Raw genomic sequence first — 11,271 nt, 5'->3', positions numbered from 1 at the left:
GGCAGGCTCTGTGGTGGGCAGTAGAGGAATAGCAACAGGCAGTGGGCATGAATTGAAGCAAAGGGCCAGAGATAAGGATAAATGGTTTTCATGCTTTGTTTTGCCAAAGCCTGACCAAACTGTCAGGATGGAAATGTCATGAGCCACTGTGCAAGCAAAGTTGCCTGGGTTTTAGTGCAAATAAAAACCTGTATACAAAATAGAGAATCAAGTAACACACTGTGGGAGGAGCAGGATCAGCCCAGTGAGTTGCCTTGGTATAATATATCTGAATCACTCCATGGGGACAAAGAAGCTGGGAAGGTTTCCTGCAGCAATTTGGGCTGCAGTTCTTCTCCTGACCTTGCAAACATTTTGCTGGAAGGTTTGGGGAATCCCTGCAGAGCCACTCTGCCAGGATCAGGAGCTGCAAGGTCCAGAAAGCAGCTACATTTTGGGACCTCATCTCTTAAGGTGAGCTGTCTTTCCCATGACCTTGGGAACAGACATAAAAGAGTCATTTTCTAATGACTCTAATTTTCTAATGACTCAGTTCCCAAACCTCTTGGGAACTAAGTTTCCCTTCTTATTGATTTAAATAAGGAATGAAGAGCAGAAGGGTCTGTGTGTAGCAGGGCTCAGCTCTCTGTTGTTGGACTCTGTACTATTAATACTAAATATGTGGAAGTTTGACTCTGAAATATCAGATCTAGAAGAGATTTCATGACCATGAAAGCTGGAGGTGACTGTAGTAAGTGGATAAGCTTGTTCTTGTGGTACCTGAGTACTGCTGAAAAAATGACAGGGTTTGGGACTTGGCAGGGAATGTTTCCTGCCTCTGTATCTGTGCACAATGCAGTTTCCAGAATGTTGCCCCAGGCAAATTCTCTGCAAAAAGTTCTCTGGAGCAGTATCACTGTAAATCCCATTTCATTTAATTTTTCAGGTGAACAGGGTAAGGTGTGGAGCTGCACTGGTGTCTGCAGAGCACCTGCAATACTCTTCCTTCCTGTGAGCAAAGGAAAAATGGCTCTAAATATTCTGGTTTGTTCCTGCATCTTCCAGATGTGCCACCCTGCCATTCCAGGGCTCTGGAGAGACTCTGCTGGGGACAAAAAGCTCCCACAGGACTTGCTTTAGCACCCTTCCCCTTTGCTTTACTGGAGTGGATTAGTTTAAATCAAGAGAGCTCTTCTGGAGGAAATAGTAATTCTATGTTCTACTGGGTTTAAAAATGAAATATGATCTAATCTCTTTGTTCTCTCCAGTATATTGTTTCTTACAGGTATAAACCAGTGTTTTACAGAACATTCATGCCACAGAGAGAGGGGATTTGCTTCCATGCTATTTTAAAAATGATCAAGCACAAACTGCCACCATTCAGACACTGAATCACAGAGTGAGGTTTGCATGTGCTGATGCTGTACCCATGTGTGTGCATCTGCTTTTATGTAAAATTAATAGGTATCCATTTAGAATTTTAATTTTTCAAGTGTATAGGAGTGAAACTGATACGAAAGATAAAACTACAAAATAACCCTGTCTCCTTGGACTCAGGATATATATTGAACATCCTGGTCTGAAGAGGCTGTGCTGATGAGGACTCAGATGTTGCTGTTACAGAAGCAGCATGGTTTTGAGCCCAGGCTGATGGCCTGGTCCAGCAAGCAAAGATTCTGTTTCTGTCTATAGGAAGAAACCTAAGATTTGCAGTTTGGGCATTTTTCCTGCACTAAATTTTATGCCAAGTTTTGCATGTAGAGGCTAAAACCAGTGCATCAGCTCCTAGGGGCAGTGTTGGTCTCAGGAGACAGAGCAGCTGCAGGCTGGAGCAGCCTGGTTTGGTTGAAATGTTTGCAAAGTCAGTCCCCAGCTGGCACTCAGTACTCAACCCTCTGCATATGGGGAGGAAGCTTTATCATCTGGAAGGTTAAATGCTTCAGCAGCCAATAAAACATCGATGTTTCTGGAGTTCATTTCCATCCATTGGTCATTTTTGTAAGTGTTTCAGATGTTGAGATCCTTGGGTGGTAGCAGTGGGTGACAGATGTACCTGTGCAGTGTAAGAAAGTGGATATATTCTTGCATTTTCCTGGGAAAAGTGGACATAGATATGCATTTTCCTGCATTTTTCTCTGTACCTTATTTTAGCTATGATTAGCTACAAAGACTGACTTTCAGCTGACTTTTGCTTTGCATTGGGTAGGTTCCCTTTTCTCTGAGCTGTCTGCAGGCATTGTACCCTTCAGAGCTGCCTGATCTGACCCAGCAGCATCAAGGAACAGAGGAGTTTGGGGCTGGCTGTGCACAGGCCCTGCCTTTAAGGGCTCCACATGTGCACAAGTTTACTGCTGAAAAGAGTTTGCAGCTGAAAGAGCTCCTTCAGAGAAAGCAATGACATTAAAAAAAAAATTTAAAAATCAGAGAATCACAGAATTTTCAGGGCTGGAAGGGACCTTTAAGATCACCCAGTTCCACCCCCCTGCCATGAGCAGGGACACCTCCCACCAGCTCAGGTTGCTCAGAGCCCCATCCAGCCTGGCCTTAAAAACTTCCAGGGATGGATGGGGCTTCCAGCACCTCTCTGGGCAACCTGTGCCAGGGTCTCACACCCCTCGTGGGGAAGAACTTCTTCCTAACATCCAATCTCAGTCTCCCCTCCTCTGGTCTGAATCCATCCCTCCATGTCCTATCACTTCCTGACATCCTAAAAATTCCCTCCCCAGCTTTCTTGTAGCTCCTTCAGATACTGGAAGGCTGCAATAAGGTCTCCTTGGAGAAAAGACAGAAAGAAAGACAGAAAGATAAGAAAGGGAGAAAGAAAGAGAGAAAGACAGGAGAGAAAGAGAGAGAAAGAGAGAGAGAAAGAAAGAAAGAAAGAAAGAAAGAAAGAAAGAAAGAAAGAAAGAAAGAAAGAAAGAAAGAAAGAAAGAAAGAAAGAAAGAAAGAAAGAAAGAAAGAAAGAAAGAAAGAAAGAAAGAAAGAAAGAAAGAAAGAAAGAAAGAAAGAAAGAAAGAAAGAAAGAGAAAGAAAGAAAGAAAGAAAGAAAGAAAAGAGAAAAGAGAAGAAAAGAGAAGAAAAGAGAAGAAAAGAAAAAAAGAAAGGAAGATAAAAGAAAAGAAGAAAAGAAAAGGAAAAGAAAGGAAAAGAAAAGAAAGGAAAAGAAAGGAAAAGAAAAGAAAAGAAAGGAAAAGAAAAGAAAAGAAAAGAAAAGAAAAGAAAAGAAAAGAAAAGAAAAGAAAAAGTAAAGAAAAGAAAAGAAAAGAAAAAAGAAAAGAAAAGAGAAAAAAAAGAAAGATGGATGAATGAGTTACTTCAACTGTACAAGGCTTTTAAATGGAAAGTTTATCCTTTTGACTGGCTGGCCTGAAATGGGTGCAGGTCTTGGTATTTTAGGACATGTTCAGTGACTGCTCAGCTGTGAACAGTCTCCAAAGGTGTGACACAGTGGTATTGCTTTTTTCCCTTAATGCTGGATATTAAATACTAAAGTAAAACAGCCAGCCAAGACATTATTAATTCTAGTAACCAGATAGCTGACTGTACTGAGAAAGCACATTTTAATTAAAATTGCCATTTTAATGTGTCATTAAGCAAAACCAATATGTAATTAATGTAAACTGATATAATTGCTAGTAAAGATCACAACCTGCAGGAACAGCAGCATTCTGCACACCTGAGCCTGCTCAACCATCTGCTCTTCATAGGCAGGAAAATATTTTTATATTTGGTTGTGTACTTTGCTACCCAACCTGACCTCTGTATTGAGCTCTATAGCAGAGTGTGGCTGACCTGAAGTCCAGCATAGGAGATGAGATGGCAAACTGTGAATATTTAACCATTTTATTCTTCTTTTTCCCTCTCTTTGTGGCCAGGTGGTTGGCATCCTCCACTCTCTGGTCTGGAGCACTTCACAAATCTGTGTACCATGTATCTGGCTTGCCTGTTAATTACCATGGAGCACTGTGCTAATTGGCACATTGACACTCATTTTCTTTGTTACTGGTGTTGTCTGAAATAGAACTTTTCCTCATTCTTATCAGTTCTGTCATTTTGACAACAGCAGCCTCCTTTCTTGACCATTCCAGAGCCTCCAGAGTTGCCCAGCAGGAATGAGCCTTTCCTTCTTCCTCACCAGGTCACCAGAAGTCCTGCCTGCCTTCTGTGGGGAAAAAAACTCCAGCAAAAAAGCTTGTTTTCATTTTATTGTATGATTTATTTTTTTTTCAATGTATTATCTTATTCTGCTCACTCTTGTGCTGCTATTCTCCCAGTGTTTAGGTTGGAAGCAGCTGAGATCCTGTGGGTGTCTGACATGGGGCTGAGCACAAGAACTGGGTTGGGGTGAGGCTTCTAACTCAGCTGCCCTTGAAAACTGAGACCAATCTACTGGAGGCTTTGGGCAAGTTTCTCCAGAGACCTTTTTTGCCTTTTTCACCTTTTAATATTTCATTTGTGCCTGTGATATCACTTGCAGCTCTACCCTTTGTAGTGCTCTGTATTAGCACATTCCTGTTGGATTTTTGGGGCACAGCTGGGATGAGAGGGCAAATGAAAATAAATGTCCATGCACAGGGGATGCTGTGGTGCTGCTCATGGAGTGATTGAGCTGAGTTTTCTCCTGACAAGCAGGTTACATCCCCTGGCAGTGCCTCTACACATTCCTTTGAGATAGGTGTTGTTGAGGGGCTGTAGCCAAAGCCCAGCTCTTCTCAACAAGCTCAAGAAAGCCACAATTTGCAGAAGGAAATTTTTTCTGTGAACTGAGCACTTGGCAGACTTGGGTCAGAAAAAATGCTTTTTTTTTTTTGTGAACTTGAATAGATGGACTGGACACCATCTAACTTAATAGCCCTTGTTAGTACAATTCAATATGCAGGTAATTCTGGCATTAATGCACATCATTTATAGTCCAGTTTTTCACTTCAGGCCAAATATTTAAGCTATAGTCCTCTTGTTCATGCTATTACAGGGTAGGCTCTCTCAAATGGTTATTACAGAAAGCTGCCTGTATAAATCTAGCTGCATAAAGCAGCACAACTGTATTTTATACAGGGTTATAAATAGAGAGCAAGTAGATCCACTTGACTTAGTCCAGCCACCAGCAAATGTATAGCTTGCATTTTCAGAAGTTGCTGATGTGCCTCTTTGTAGCTCCTGTCAGGAATGTGTTGGCCTCATTGCTGCACTCATGAAAAATAAGAACCCACAGAGACCCAAGGTACAGAGACTGGGGGGATGTAATGAACTAAAAGGGATTAATTATGGGAGGGAAGTCAGTGGGATTGGAGTGCTGCCAGGTCACACTGTGTTTTGGATGCCTGTAACTCCAGGGGTTAGTTTGTGGTGAGTAAATAAAATTAACATAAATATCATAATAATTATTTTCCTTGTTTTTGGAATCAGGCTAACAAATCCTGTGGGGGGAAATAACTCCTTTAACAAGCCTTTGCAGAGATGATGGCTGCTGTGCTTGTTCTTGCTGGTCTAAATTTGAACTTCTGGGAGTACACAGTGTCAGTCCTGGGTAGTTTTGTTTCCAAGAGCAAAGAAACCAGGACATAGATGTGTGCATTTATTTTCAGTTTAAGCAAAATAAGTACATTCAGGAATATACTTCATGCCTTTGCTCAGAATCACTCTTAGAAAATGTCATGCCTGGGTAAGATGTACAAAAACAACTGCAGCTGGAACCCAAGGAATGAACTCTGCCCATCATCTTGGGGATAATTTAAAAATTATCACTTGAACCTTGAGTTTTTTTGTGAACCTGTCACTCTCTTCTTTATATGCTTTAAAACAGGCTATCTCACTACTGCTGATAATATCATGAACAGATAGAAATCCTGCCTGTGCCATTGGACTCAGTATCTTGTCATCCTCAAGGACTGTGTCCCATAACTTCTCCAGCTTAAACTCTCCACATCTGCTCCTGTTACCTCAGTCCTGAGCCTGAATTTGCCACTCTGGGGAAAAAGCACCTGGTGATGGGGGCTGAAAATGCAGAAGCCCCAACTCAGCTCCACATGGTGAGTACAAAGTGTGACTGAGCTGCAGTCATTCTGCTTTCTCCTCTTTTTGGTGGTCTGCAGGAGGGAAGGGTTCATCACCTCTGAGGGACCAGTGTCCCCTTGCAGGGTGAACTCCAGTGCTTGTTGCTTGTGCCAGCAGACAGGGCTCTGCAGAAAGCTGATCCTGCCTCAGATCAGTGGTTTTTTTGTGGATTTCCACAGCAGAACCACTTGCCAAGAGCTCCAGCTCTTCAGTGACTCCTTAAGGCCCCTCTGCCTGCTCACATTTTTATCCACCATACAATCCCTCTACTTAACACCTGACAGCATCTTTTCTTGAAAGTGGCTTCTGATCTTTGGAAGTGTTTCACCTTCAGATCTTCACTCTAATGGTAAAATATATTTTAAAAAATCTTATTTGTTAGATCAACTCTCACTCTGAACAGTACCCCCAAATCTGAATGTCCCATATGTTGGAGTATTCATATCAAGGATTAGCTCAGTTCCACATCCTGTGGGAATGCAAGGAGATTTCTGGTTTGAAACGTCTGTCTCCCAGGGCATGTGAGTGGGATAACATGAAATTTATTCCTTTCTTCTTCAGATTCTTTCTGCCAGATGAGTGTGCATGGAGGCTCCCATCTCTTCTCCAGGTATTTTGCTCCTTGACTTTTGGTTTGGCTCTTCCCCAGATGATGGCCCCCAGCTCCCCCCAGATGCAATCCCTTGATTGGGATCCCCTGTTCTTTCCTTAGTCCTTGGCAAGGCACCATCTCACCCCCTGCAACCTCCTGCCAGACACTTCATGGACTGCCCTCTGCCTTCTCTGTCTTGCTGGAAGTCTGGGAGCCTCACACACACATCTCTCTTTTTAGTTTATTTTAGTGAGCCACTTGCTTTCTGTCTCTCCTTTCCCAGTCCCCCCTGTCATTCTGTATTATTTATTTCCCATTCCTTTAGTGTATTTATTCTGATCCTCTTAAAACCATCTCTACCAGCTCAAAAGCTGGTGTTTGAGCTTATATGGGGGTTGTTTGCTCATCAAACCTGAGGCTGTTTTGCAGAATGCTCTTCCATGTTCATAGCAGGGCCCAGGGCTCTCAAAGCCCACGGTGCAATGCACCATGCAGGTTTGTAATGTGGGGATTTGCATGGTTTTGACATTTATTTTGTTTCCTTTTTCCTGTAATGAGCACAAACAATTTCAGTAGGGAAATAGAATTATCATTATTTGCTTTCCATTATAATGCTAAGAAATGAAGCTGGAGAAGAAAGTGTGATATATTCCAGATTACCACAGGCACCAAATCCCAAATCAAACATGAATTTGTGAGGCTGTGTCTGATAACTGTAACCATGCTGACAAACTCCAAACAATGCTGGAGGAGAGAGTCTGAGTGCGAGGGTACACAGAAGAATTTTATCTTCTATTAAAGGCATAAATGGTTGTTCTCAGAATGTTTGTTTTTCCAAGCTACTGGCAAAACAGCATGTATATTGATGCCACTTGGCCTGTCACACTGTATTTATTCATTTCTATTACAGAGGCAACAAAAATGTTCCCTCTTCAGATTATCTTAACGTTTGCAGACTCTGATGGGACAAACATAACTGCACGTTGCTGTGGGTTTTATTTTGTGGCACTGCTCTATATTTAACAGCAATATAGGAAAATAGCCCCATGTTGAAGCCAGCACCTCCCTGATATCTGCCTACATCTCCTGGGGGAGAAGTGGGAGGTCACTGGACAAAAAGCAAACCCCTGGGGGTTTTTCAGTGTGTGAGTGGGTACATGAGCTCAGACATGATCTGTCACTGCAGGACACAGCAGAGCTCTGTGCCACTGATAGCCCAGGAGTGTGGGTGGAGGAGCTGAACTGGAATTTGGCATGGTTCTGCAGCTTGCCCCTGGCAGAAATCACTCCCCAAGTCCCTGTCTGCAGTTTTCCTCAATCCAAAACCAGACTGCTTTCCCCTGCCCTGAGTTGTCCCCATCATCACTCCCCTCTGCTGGGAAAAGCAGCTTTTTATCCCCACATTTCTTATTTGTGCAAGGTCCTTTTCTGCTATGCCATAGCTGCTTGGTGTCCTTTGACAAGATTTTTTTGCTGAAAGCCCTTTTATGAAAACTCAGGTAGAAAATAGCAACTAGATTTTCCCTGTCTTCTGCACTGTTGACTCCTTTAAACATCTCCAGAGGATTTTTGAGATATAACTTACTTACATTCATAAAGCCCATGCTGATCTTTCCCCAGTACATTAAATGTATTCATGTGTATTCAGTAAATGTATTCATGTGGTCACTGATCATATTTGCTGAAATACTTTCTATTATCCTGGCTTGTACTGAGTTCAGATTTACCAACCAGTAATTTCTGAGGACTCATCTGAAAGAAATCCTTTTGGAAAGCTGGTCTCACATTTCTCCTGTTTCAGACCTTGGGTACTTAAGGAGATTTTCAGTGAGAGATTATGCACCATTATTAAAAATTAATTTGGCTATTTTATCTTCAGTTTCTTCTGCCCTCTTGCTGAATGTCACTGGCACTTGTTCTTTGTGTGTTCTGCAGCATCCTCTACCAGCACACAGACCCTCCAAGAGGGGCTCTGACTTTCCTCTCTACTTTCCTCCAGGGTAAGCAAAGAATTAATTTAGCTTTTCTGCTATGACCTTATATTACCTGAGTGTTTCTTTCAGATCCTGATCAAGGATGCCACTGGTTCCCTGACAGACAGACTTTCTGCCTGTAGGACATCCAAAGACTCTGTGATTCATTTTGATACTTTTTTCAAATTATTCTTCCACCTTTTGTCCTACTTCTTGTGTCTTTCACATTTAATCTACCAGATTTTCTACTTCCCTCATTTGAGCACACTTTCAGATTTCCAAAAGAATATCTACTTTCTTCTAACAGCCCTATCTCTGCTGCTCTGTCCTGCCAGCTTCTTGTTTCTGATCCTTCTCCAGCCTGTGCTGCCAAGCAGGGGTGTCCTGACCACCACTCTCAGGTCTGTCTGGGAGAATTTGGCACTCTTGGGTCTCCCTCAGGTTCTTTTCTAACAAGGTTCTTTCCCTCAGTTCCCCTTTCTGAGGTCAGGACAATGGTGAATTTTCAGGCTTCTGTTGTTCTTGTGAAGAGCTTGGATCCAGAGTATGTTGCAGTCTGTGAGAGGCTGGGAGGAAACATTCTAGGGTGGGTGGGTGGATGGATGGATGGATGGATGGATGGATGGATGGATGGATGGATGGATGGATGGATGGATGGATGGATGGATGGATGGATGGATGGATGGTGAGCTTTGGGTCAGTTCTCCTCGGGAAGTTCCTTAACCAGCTGCTCCATGCAGCAGCCCTTGGTCACAGCTGAAAACAGTCTCCAGGCTGACCTTAAATTGACTGAAGTCATCAGGAGCTGTCACAGCTGAGAGAACAGGCCAGGGCTTCAGGTCCCAGTTTCACAAAGCCTGGGTCAGGATAGGAGCCCTCCTATCTTGCTCTGGTTTGGTTGGGTTATCAGGTTTTGGTGGCACACCTGGTCAGAGCCAGTGGGAGGTGGGGGTGAAACTGAGGATGGGAAGAGGAGGAGAAGCTGGGGGACAGGGAAAACACTTCACTTGGGCAGGGCAGTGATTCAGAAGTGCCCAGGGGACAGGAAGAGTTCTTACAACAGTTCTTACAACACAAGAGGTTGGCTCACTGCCACTTCTAAGAGTTTAGTTCTTCTTTCAGCAGTCTAAGCACTGACCCCAGGGAGAACTTCTCAAGGTAACACCTATGCCTGTCCTATGTGAGTCAAGAGAAGCCTGGGGCTGAGAGCTGCTCTCCTGCTCTCCAAGAGTTAGTGAGAAAGCATCAGGGCTGCTCGAGGCACCTGAGCAGCATAGGAAGGGTCAGGCTTGGTTTCCTGGGGCTGAGGGGCTGGAGACAGCATCTCCTGCATCCCAAGGGGAGGAGGGTGTCCCAGCTGGGGCTCTGGGGAGCTGGGCAGGGGTCCCTGGGCAGGCAGGCAGGGGCTGTGTTCCTGCAGGCTGTGTCCTTGGCGTGCCTCAGCCAGCCCTAATAGCTGGGATTAGATTTAGGGCAGCTTAGTGAAATCCAGCCCTGAAACAATCCCTGCACAAAGGCAACAAGTGGCTGGCTGGGGCTGCACAACCTGCACTGACAAGGGATCCAGCAGGGAAAAACTGGGATGCAGCACAGAAACCTTCATGATTCTAAAATGCACTCTCTCTTCTCTTCCTTCTCTCTCACCTTTTTTTTTTTCCAGTGTTTTTTCCCACTATACTGATGTGGTACTTTTGCCAAATTCAAAGTATTTGTGTGAGAGGGGTGGCTTTAAAAATGAATTAATTTCAGCATTGTTGATGATAGCAGATGATGTGGGCAAGATTCCCCTGTGTTACAGCTGAATTTTAAGTAAGGACTGTAGGCATTGGGTTAATGGAACCAGCCACCTTCATTAAAATCACCAGCAAGACCTCCACCAGGTGCCCAGGTCCAGACCAGCAGCACTTTCCCTGAACCCAGTTACCTCCTGGTACAGAGCCTGGGCTGCTGGGTGCCTGTGAGTGATGCTTTCCATGACAAAGAACAACTAAATGTTGACATGAAGTGAGTGCAATCCGGGTGCTTCTTCTGAACTTGCTTCTGTTAAGTGTCTGTAAAAAAAAAAAAAGATTTGGCTTGCAGCACAGTTGTGTTCAACTTTCATTGTATAAGAGCATTTGCAGTTACAATGGCTTAAGGAAAAAATTGCCTGTCTGCCTCTGGTATTCCTCTGGCTACACAGACATGAAAGACTTAATTGCAAGAGCTATTATAATTCCTTGTTGACTTAACTTAGATTTATGAGTATTTGGCATTACTGAAAATAGAGACCAAATTTGTAAGCTGCAGCATGTTTTTTTGAAAAGCTGTTCTTTTGCTATAAAGTGACACAGTATTACTTTAGAAAGTGTTTTAAAGATGGAAGCAGCAGTCTTTTATGTCTGCAATATTCCTGTTGCCTCCCTGCCAAATAAACTTACAGGAAAGAGTGCTGTGTACAGTAACACTGAGGAACTGTGTCACCACTACCCGTGGGTACAATCCCACTACATTTGGTGCTGGCAGGAAGAGCCTTAGATTTTTCTCAGCCTCTTTGGGTTTGGTGCCTCTTGGAATTTCATCTCTCCAATCTGCTCCTGCATAATTTTTTCATCCAATTCCATGTGAAGAAAAAAAAAAAAATAATAATGAGAGGGTAAAGCAAGTGCAGTGAGTGTTAATAGCCACGGTGCC

This window comes from Heliangelus exortis, chromosome 12 (assembly GCF_036169615.1).
Source record: "Heliangelus exortis chromosome 12, bHelExo1.hap1, whole genome shotgun sequence".
In the NCBI taxonomy this organism is placed as follows: domain Eukaryota; kingdom Metazoa; phylum Chordata; class Aves; order Apodiformes; family Trochilidae; genus Heliangelus; species Heliangelus exortis.
This window is presented reverse-complemented; position numbering follows the sequence as displayed.